Raw genomic sequence first — 10861 nt, forward strand, 5'->3', positions numbered from 1 at the left:
GCTGTAGACAAAGAAAAAAGCCTCTCATAAATATTTAAAATAATGCTCAGACTCACTAGTGACTGATGAAGTATAAATTTAAACAAAAATGAGATATCATTTTACACCTATACGATTGTTAAAAAAAAAAAGTATTATTGAGAAGATGGAGCAATGGGTCACTGCTGGGGAAAATGTTCCTGTTACAGCCACTTTGAGAGAGAGCTTGGCAATATCTGGCAGAGTTGGAGATTCCTAAGACACAGCTTGAAACTTTCTCTCCTGTGCACTGTAACAGACCTAATTTAAAAAATACTGAGGGATTATTTGGGCCCCTCATTTTCTTTTTTTTTTTTTCCTCATTTTCTTTATAGATAATATGGCGATAGTAATTCTCACAGCAGAGATCTGTGGTTAAGAGCCTGTGAAAGTTACTTAACTTTTCTGTGCTTCGTTGGGAAAAATAGGGATAAGAATCTCCACCCCAAACCATTGTTAAGAATATTAAATATGTTAAAATTGTAAAGCTCTTTAAAAAACAAAGTTAACTGTTGTGTTCATTGCTTGAACAGAGTTGACAGTTTGAAACTTTCCAACTTTCAAAAAGGGGCCCATGATCTGACCAAAAGAAATAACAGACTTGAAAGAAGGCAGCACAGTTTCAATAATATTCAATGTGTTTCTAGAAGACACTACTGACGCATTGCAAAACTAAGTTTCTATAAGGTTTAACACTTTTCTCATCCTAAATTTGCAACTCAGAGTAATGAGAGATGGTGCTGGTAGAAACTCATGCTGCATTTTACCATAAAAGGCTGAGCAAGTAACAAATGATTCTGACTCTCCTTTTTTTCCTCATTTGTAAATTTCAGTAGTTGGACCAAAGTACCTCTGGGTCACAAACAAGAAAGTATTTCCTAACAAATGAAGATTTAAATGTTTTGAGCACCATATTTCTTTCATCCATTTTTACATGTTATATTTTCTATATTTCATTTTAATAAAAGACTGATACCAATCTTTAAATATATACTGATTCTTAACTATAAAAATCACTTTCATCACTTTCATGCATTGGAGAAGGAAATGGCAACCCACTCCAGTGTTCTTGCCTGGAGAATACCAGGGACAGGGGAGCCTGTTGGGCTGCTGTCTATGGGGTCACACAGAGTCGGACACGACTGAAGCGACTTAGCAGCAGCAGCAACTATAAAAATCAAATTCTTTGTCAAAAAAATGTATATATATTGAAAAATTGTTTTGTTGAATTGGACTATTGTTTGGGGCTTGTAGAGTGAACACACACACAACCTAAAAGCCGCGAGTTACATTTTATTCTAGGACCTTTACTGTGAACTATCGTCTGGGAAACAGCCTCTCAGATAACTCTGAGGATCTTACCAAAGAGGTAAGGGAAGAGTCACAGTATATAGGAGTTTTTGCTGTGAAAAAAACTAGTTGAATATCAAGAGATTATTCTCATCACAAAAAAAACAATCTCTAAAGTTAATGATTTTAGCACTTTTCTGTGTATTGGAAGATTCAAGAGTCTGGGCCCAATGAAATTATTCCTTTGAAATGCACCTGAACTATCTAGGCCAGCATCCTGCTTTTCTTCCTCCAGAATCCCCTCCAGGTGCACCCTGCAGGGTAGGAGCTGAGGCTCTAGGGGCTATGGCTTGATGATGGGCCACCTTTGTAGTGTCCTGAAGTGGTAGGCAGTATTTTCTTGGTCCACAGGCTTTAGCACTGTCCTGGGATTCTCCACTTACATTTCACCCAGTAAGCATTCCCATCCCTTGTTTCCATGTGGTAGCCCCACAGCTCCAGCCACCAGGTCGGGACACCGTCGGCCTCCACACTGCCCCATGGCGCCGGCTCACCTACATCTGCCCTCCTCTGCCCTCTCGGCACCTGCTGTCCACGCGCTCCTTGGCTCTTTCTAGTCAAACTCAGTGACGTTTTCCGTGTCTCCCAAAGCACAAGCTCCTAGGATTAAAGAAAAAAATGGTGCTCACAGTTCTCTTACAGTCTTTGCGGCCAAGTCAATCCTCGTTGAGTTAAATTTTACTTCCAGAGGACCAACTTAAGCCAGGGTTAACAAAAGCTATTGTTCCCAGACGCAGGCATTTAGACGGTGGAATGTTCTCTGCGTGATGGGAGGACCCAACCGTTGGCCTCCGGACGGGGGAGCGCTCCCTCCGGCCGTCGCAGCCACACTCGGCTCCCTGGGCTGCAGCTGGGGCCCCTCCAAGCCGCGGACAAAGGTGCCTGTGTCCGGCCGGAGCCTCTCCCTGCTGGCCGCGGAGAGGCCTCTGCTGAGGCCAGGGCGGAGCGAACCGCCTGCGACCCCGCGCGTGGCCCGGCTCCCTAGTGGGCCAGCCGAGCCCGCGGGCTAAGTCGCTCTAGGCTCCGGCCCCAGTCCCGCGTGACCCTCTGTGGGCCGAGCCGCCCGGCCCCGGCTCCTCCGGATCCGCCCCTTGTCAGAACCGGTGGGTAGAGGAAAGGCGCTGGCGGCGGCAATAGATGAACTTTGCTCTATCAAAGTTCTGGCACAGCCCTCTGACTTGGGGCCTTTTGGGTTCTCAAGGGTCGAAATGTAAAATTCCAACCTCCCTCTTAATCATCCAGGGGCTTCCTCCACGTCTGTGTGTCTTAGGCAAGATCCAAAGAGCTTCTCTCCTTTGCTTTGCTGCTACTGCTGCTGCTAAGTCGCTTCAGTCGTCCGACTCTGTGCGACCCCGTAGACGGCAGCCCACCAGGATCCCCCGTCCCTGGGATTCTCCAGGCAAGAACACTGGAGTGGGTTGCCATTTCCTTCTCCAATGCATGAAAGTGAAAAGTGAAAGTGAAGTCACTCAGTCGTGTCCGACCCTCAGCGACCCCATGGACCGCAGCCTACCAGGGTCCTCCATCCATGGGATTTTCCAGGCAAGAGTACTGCAGTGGGTTGCCATTGCCTTCTCCTTTGCTTTACCCCAGGGGAAAACAGGGATTTGGGGGAAAGGAGAGGAGCTCTGCCTTACATTTACTGGACTTTGGCCCTTAGCCAGACACTCTTCTAGGCTCATTGATAACTGTTTTAGTTAATCTTCAAAAGGATTTGTGAAATAAATATTATTTTTACATCCTATCTCTATGGTGTTAGAAAACTGAGGTTAGGACTTCTCTGTCTGTCCAGTGGTTAAAACTCAGCTTCTACTGCAAGGGGTGTGGGTTGGTTCCCTGATAGGGGAACTAAGATCCCACATGCTGTGCAGCCAAGCATCAATCAATCAATCAAACTAGGAGACTGAAATCAACAAGACTTAATGATTTGTTAGTTGTGGATGGTGATTGAAAAATTGACCCAACCTCTCTGCCACCTCTACCCTCCCATGCTGGGGCATTGGAGAGAAGGAAGAACTAGGTAAATCCCTGGGTTCTGATCCTGTTTGTGGTCTTCTTTGCTGGATGACGTCATGAACAAATCACTGTTTTGTAAAGCCTTGGAAGACCTGCATTTCTTCCTTAGACTGCAAGTATGTCCGGTGGGTCAGTGGTAAAGAATCCACCTGCAGTGCAGGAGACCTAGGTTCTATCCCTGGGTCGGGGAGATCCCCTGGAGTAGGAAATGACAACCCACTCCGTATTCTTGCCTTGGAGAATTCCATGGATAGGGGAGCCTGGCAGGCTACAGTCCATGGGGTTGCAAAGAGTCAGACATGACTGAACAACGAACAGCCATGCCCTGTGATGGTGTTCCTTAACCCCTGGGGGGATGTTGCAAAAAAAAATGGAAGAGGAACACGTAGGAAAACTACATTCCTTCTCAGTAATTAAAATACTGTACTAGTGATACTGTAAAATGGGATAAAAAGCCTAGAAATAAACCCAAATATATATGTGAATACAGTATATGAAAAGGAAGTAATACATAGAAATACAGAGATTATTCAAGAAATGTTCAGAAAACATGGATTGTTCAATATGAGATTTTTGGGACAATAAATAGCCATCTGGAATCTATATTTTAGATGACTCAAAATGGAGCAATGAAAAGTAGACTTTAGAAGCCCTAGAAGAAAACATAGGTTTTTAAAAATAATGCTGGAGTATGGAAATCCTCTCTAAGTAGTGTAACATGAAAGCCAGAAGCCACACACATACACATGCATACACAGACACATTCAAACAACTACAATAAAGAACACCATACAGGGGCTTCCCTGGTGGCTCAGTGGTAAAGAATCCACCTGCCAATACATGAGACACGGTTCGATCCCTGGTCCAGAAAGATTCCATGTGCCTTGGGGCAGTTAAGCCCGTTCACCACAACTACGGAGCCTGTGCTCTAGAGCCGGGGAACCGCAACTACTGAGCTCATGCACTGCAGTTATTGAAACCTGAGAGCCCTAAGCCCACGCTCCACAATGAGAGAAGCCACTTCAATGAGAAATCCTCGCACCACAACTAGAGAGTAGCCCTTACTCGCTACAACTAGAGAAGGGCCTGCACACAGCCAAAAATAAACAAAAACCCATCCTACTACATATCACAGGCAAAAGAATAATTTCCTTAATATAAAGTAGCAATTATGGGAAATTCCCTGGTGGTCCAGTGATTGGGTTGGGACTCTGTGCTCTTACTGCCAAGGGTCCAGGTTCAATCCCTGGCCAGAAAACTAAGATCCCACAAGCTGAGCAGCACAGCCAAAAAAACAACACTTATGAATCAGTAACAAGAGACCAACGGTTTGGTAAAACAGTACATGATGGGAGGTGGAGGGATAAATTGGGAGATTGGGATTGACATATATAAACTACTATATATATAAAAACAGATAACTAATAAGAACCTACTGTACAGCACAGGGAATTCTATTTGACATTATGTATTGGCCTGTATGGGAATAGAATCTAAAAAAGAGTGGATATATGTATATGTATAACTGACTCGCTTTGCTGTACAGCAGAGACTAACACAACATTGTAAATCAACTACAATTTTTTTTAAGTATACGACAGTTGTAAAGAATATCAAAATGGCTCTTAAACATGAAAAGATGCCTCATTCATAAGAGAAATACAAACCAAAGTTACAAGGAAATACCTTTCTCATCTATCACATAGACAAAACTCACCTATGGAAGGCAATTTGGCAATATATATATATATTAATATTTATTTATTTTACTGCATTTGGTCTTAGTTGCAGCAAGAGGGATCCTCATTATGGCGTGTGAACTTAGTTGCGGCATATGAAATCTAGTTCCCTGACCAGGCATCAAACCCAGGCCCCTTGTGTTGGGAGTAGAGTTTTAGCCAGTGGACCACCAGGGAAGCCCGTTTGGCAATATTGACCAACATGTTAAATGCACATTCCTTTGATTCAGCAATTTCTCTTTTAGGAATTTTCCTATGGCTATACTCATCAGTATGAAACAATGTGCTTCAAAAATTCATTGCAGCACTCTGTAATAGCAAAGTATTGAAAACAATTTAGCTGTCTATCAATAGTGAACTTATTTAATAAATTATGATATATATAGGAGTAGAGATGCATGTGTACAGCTAGGGAAAAACCTTCAAATTCGAGGCTTGTAGGGTATATTAGATTTGAATTACATCTATAAAATGGAAATAATAATCATACCTGTTGGAGAGAGTTGTTGTGAACTTTAAATGAATTAAAATACCAAAAGAACTTAGAACAATATTGTCAGGCGAGTGTATGCTCCTCGGTTCTATCACAACAAAGATTTGGAATGACGGACATTAAAGCCTTCGGTGCGTCACAGCTCTCCGGTCTTGGACAGACCGTGTTATAGCTCTTAGACAAATCAGTGTTACAGCTGTATTTTATTTAGAAGATAGCAGGAGAATCCATCCTCAAAGCCTGAGGGCATGCCAACCCAAAGCCGCACGTGGCGGTGGGGAGAGAGAGGGAGGAAGAGAGAGAGGGGGGAGGAGAGAGAGGGAGAGAGAGGGAGTGCAGGCACGCATGCGGGGAAGAGAGAGAGAAAGCGCTTTGGTTCCTCCTTTTATATGTTTTTTTTCCTCCCCCTGGGCCTGCCCTATGCAAATTGGGCTTAGCCAGGAGTGCTGTTCTACCTGAGGTCTTCACTTCCGGTCCTCAGACCTTTCTTTGTTCTATTTTCGTGGGCTTTTCCTTTCCTTGTCTTTTAGCCACCGCCATTTTGAACTCCTGTTTCCTATTCTCACTACCTAAAAACATCTATTTCTGCTTTATTGACTATGCCAAAGCCTTTGACTGGGTGGATCACAATAAACTGTGGAAAATTCTGAAAGAGTTGCCTGACCTACGTGCCTCTTGAGAAACCTGTATGCAGGTCAGGAAGCAACAGTTAGAACTGGACGTGGAACAACAGACTGGTTCCAAATAGGAAAAGAAGTTTGTCAAGCCTGTATATTGTCACCCTGCTTATTTACTTCTATGCAGAGTACATCATGAGAAACGCTGGGCTGGAAGAAGCATAAGCTGGAATCAAGCTTGCCAGGAGAAATATCAATAACCTCAGATATGCAGATGACACCACCCTTATGGCAGAAAGTGAAGAGGACCTAAAAAGCCTCTTGATGAAAGTGAAAGAGGAGAGTGAAAAAGTTGGCTTAAAGCTCAACATTCAGAACACTAAGATCATGGCATCTGGTCCCATCACTTCATGGGAAACGGATGGGGAAACAGTGGAAACAGTGTCAAACTTTATTTTTGGGGGCTCCAAAATCACTCCAGATGGTGACTGCAGCCATGAAATTAAAAGATGCTTACTCCTTGGAAGGAAAATTATGACCAACCTAGATAGCATATTAAAAAACAGAGATATTACTTTGCCAACAAAGGTCCGTCTAGTCAAGGCTGTGGTTTTTCCAGTGGTCATGTATGGATGTGAGAGTTGGATTGTGAAGAAAGCTGAGCACCGAAGAATTGATGCTTTTGAACTGTGGTGTTGGAGAAGACTCTTGAGAGTCCCTTGGACTGCAAAGAGATCCAACCAGTCCATTCTGAAGGAGATCGGTCCTGGGTGTTCATTGGAAGGACTGATGCTAAAGCTGAAACTCCAATACTCTGGCCACCTCATGTGAAGAGTCGACTCATTGGAAAAGACTCTGATGCTGGGAGGGATTGGGAGCAGGAGGAAAAGGGGATGACAGAGGATTAGATGGCTGGATGGCATCACCGACTCGGTAGACGTGAGTTTGAGTAAACTCCGGGAGTTGGTGATGGACAGGGAGGCCTGGTGTGGTGCGATTCATGGGGTTGCAAAGAGTCGGACACGACTGAGCGACTGAACTGAACTGAACAATATCTAGAATACATACCATTAGATATTTACTTACACACATATTGTTAATAATAAAAAGAACAAGAGGCAGAACAGCATGTACAATTACCTACCATTTGTGTAAAAGATAAATAAGTATATGGGTAAAATATCCCTTGAACATTTCACAGTTAATCAGTAACAGTGGTTACCTCTGGACAGACGAAATAAGGGGCCAGCAGCAAGGCAAGTTATTTTCACTGTCTACCTATTAAAGTTTTTTTATGTGTATTTGACATCTATTTGAAAAGATAAATTATTTTTTTTTTAGTAGAAGAGTATCATTCAGAAAAACATAATCAAATTTTATGATATAGAAACTATGTTCCAATCTTTCCCATTAGTGTTATTACGGTGAAATGATTATATATTGCAGTCGTTGAATGGGTTTTAAAACGCCGCTGCCCACTGTGAAGCATACTGCTTACGCCTCGAAGTGTGGGCCTCAGGCTGGCAACATCTGCATCGCCTCAGAACTTGTTAGAAATTCAGAATCCCACCACACACCTATCAAATCAGAATCTATATTTTTAACAAGATTCTCAAGGAATTTGTTTGTAGCATCTTGTTTGAGGTATGAGAAGCACTGAGCCAGAGGACATAATTTAAAAACACAGAAATACAAAACAAAACAAAAACACTGCTCTACTCTTGTCTCTTCCCTTCGACTCCCATCTCTCAAAATTGTTGTGGCTCTGAAACCAAGCAGCATTCTATGGGGCCCCTCCTGAGTACAAAAGCCTTTTTGTGTCCTCTATTTCTGGTTTGTAGGAAAAAGGCTTCAGTCCTATAGACCTTCCCTGAGCTTCAAAGGGCAGATTCAAGCAGTTACTAATTAGGGGAATAAAGGAATGCAGAAACAAAGGAAACTAGGGGCAGGTTACTAGTTCCTCCTCAAGGAATATACATCACAAAGTGATACGAATCTCTGAGTCCTTCTGCCTAGGAGGACTAAGGCCCCCACCCATGTGGAGGATGGTAATTTCACACAAAGCAGGGGATCCAGACTGGTTAGAACCAGAAGGCTGACTCCCAGAACCACCCTGTTACGTCATCACCAACCAATCAAAGGAAGGTCCTGCACCCTGCAGCCCTCCAAGCAAATTTCGTCTATAAAAACTCTTCCTTGGCAAGTCCTTAGCAGTCCAGTGCCAGTGCAGGGGGCAAGAGACTGAGCCTTGTTGGGGAACTAAGATCCCACAAACCTTGAGGGCACAGCCCAAAACAAAAAAACCTCCCCACACCACTGAGGAGTTCAGCCATTTTGAGTATGAACTGCCTGTTCTTGCTGAGTCCTTGCAGTTAAACCTTTCTCTGCTCCAAACTTCAGCATTTTGGTTTGTTTGGCCTTACTGTGCATTGGGTGCATGAACTTGGATCTGACAACAGCTTGATGACTCTGGAAAACATTGCTGAGTGAAAGAAGGCAAACGCAAAATAATCCAACCTATATGATTCTATTTATATGAACTGCAAAACAAGCTACACCAATCAGTGGTGTTTGAAGGCAGGATAGAGGTTACCTCTGGGGAGGAGAGAAGCGGCAGAGACCCAAATTGCTCCTGGAGCGTTGGTAACATTCTGTTTCTCGATCTGCTTACTGGCTATTTGGATCTGTTTGTGAAAATTCCATATGACTATACACTTCTGATCGGTATATACTTTTTGTATGTGTCACACTTCAATAAAAAGGTTTTTAAAAATTCCACTATTGGGACTCATCTAGTGGTCAAGTGGTTAAGACTCTGCTCTTCCAGTGCAGGGAGCTTGGGTTTGATCTCTTGTAGAGGACCTAAGATTCTGCATGCCATGTGGTGCAGACAAAAAACTTAATAATAATAAAAAAAAAAATTCCACTATTATCACCTACCTCAAACCCCACGACTGTTGCAGGGGGGCCAAGGTCCAAGGTGCTTGGGGAAAAGAGACTGAGCTGAAAAAGTTACTTACACTGGTTTTAATTACTGATAATTTCAATTTAGATAGATTACTTTGTCACACACACACTTACTGGAACTCCTATGTATTTTTTAAAAATGTATTTATTATGTATTTGGCCTTGCCATGTGGCATGTGGGATCTTAGTTCCTGGACCAGAGGTCAAACCTATGCCCCCTGCAGAGGAAGTACGGAGTCTTAACCACTGGACCACCAGAAGTCCCCTGTCCTGTGCATTGTTAAAGGTACCTACTATTGACAAGCAGTCACCCAAAAGATGACATGATTGCAATGCAACTTCTAGACACTCTCTGGTGTGGTAGGAGAATTGCACAGGCTCTGCTCTCTGATATAGTAGGCTTAAAGTCTGGATCAACCATTTGTTAGTTACATAACCTTAGACAAGTTACTTATTCTGCATTTCTGTCCTTTTGAAGGATAATTATAGTCCCATTTTATAGGCATATTCCCTGTATTAAGTGAGATAATATACATGAAGCACCAGGCACTATACCTGACACATAACAGGAGTCCATTAATAGTAGACAATTATTTAGATGTAAAGATCTCCCAAGGTGTAAAGGCCATGGCGTCATAGAGTCAGACACAACTGAGCGACTGAACTGAACTGAAAGGTCTCCCAGTCAGTAATTCCCAAACACTACCTCACAGATAATCATTATCTGCTGCTGCTGCTAATTTGCTTCAGTCGTGTCCGACTCTGTGGGACCCCATAGACGGCAGCCCACCAGGGTCCGCTGACCACAGGATTCTTTAGGCAAGAATACTGGAGGGGGTTGCCATTTCCTTCTCCAAATCATTACCTGCAGTTAAAGCTAATCACAAGCAGGAAAGATTCTGAAAGCCTGAAAGTTACTTCGGGTCTTATGATCCACGTGGGAACGAGAATCTGGAGTTCCAGTAACAGGTTTTTCAGGATATTTGCTTTCAAAAAGTATCCGCCCCATTCCACTGCCCTCAGCCAGCCGTGCAATACCTGTGTCCCTCCCAGTCTTCCCACACCCCTCAACAAAGAGAGCGGCCATTTCTCACGCCTCCTGTGGCTCATTCCCATTAGCTTGCTCTAAAAGCTTCTGCAGTTTTCAGATGGAAATACTTGAAAGCAAACTTCATGCTCTTATTTCTAATCCCCAAGAGGCTCACCATTCTCTGTGCCCACTTTTCACACTTCCTGGGTCCAGGTGACATTGTGAAGGTGAGCGCTGTCTCCACACCCAACAGAGTCTGATAGAGGGTTAGGAGGCAGCCAAATAGTCTCTTTGTCTCTCTTCCAAGATAAAGCACTTTTTCAAAACATTTGCATTTTCAAAAGGTCAATGGTAGAAGGATTATAGGTATTTGGCATTTTTAAAATGACTTTCTGCATTTTCCTAATTATCTCTAACTATGTATTATCTTTAAGATTCTTTGGGACTGTCTGTAATTACAAAAGCATTTTGTGCTCAATGCAGAAAACTTGGGAAACATAAAGGAAAAAGAAAATCCCCTTAATGACATCATGTAAAGATAACAGCTGTTAATATTTTAGCATATGTCTTTTCAGACTTTTCTCTCTGCAGGGATGCTTCATTTTTGTGATCTGGAAAGAAAAGTAAACAT

At 43.0% G+C, this 10861-nt stretch overlaps 1 long non-coding RNA gene across 1 annotated transcript; it reads right to left on the reverse strand.

Moving 5' to 3' along the window:
* Positions 1–1291: 1291 nt before the first annotated feature.
* Positions 1292–10498, reverse strand: LOC147364720 (uncharacterized). Its single transcript, XR_015134927.1, has 2 exons — positions 10406–10498; positions 1292–1968 (listed from the first exon to the last, which is right to left on the reverse strand). It is a non-coding gene; the product is annotated as an uncharacterized LOC147364720 (long non-coding RNA).
* Positions 10499–10861: the final 363 nt, after the last annotated feature.

Source organism: Bos grunniens, chromosome 10 (genome assembly GCF_055505025.1).
Source record: "Bos grunniens cultivar Pamir isolate PY7600 chromosome 10, Bosgru_T2T1.0, whole genome shotgun sequence".
Lineage (NCBI taxonomy): Eukaryota > Metazoa > Chordata > Mammalia > Artiodactyla > Bovidae > Bos > Bos grunniens.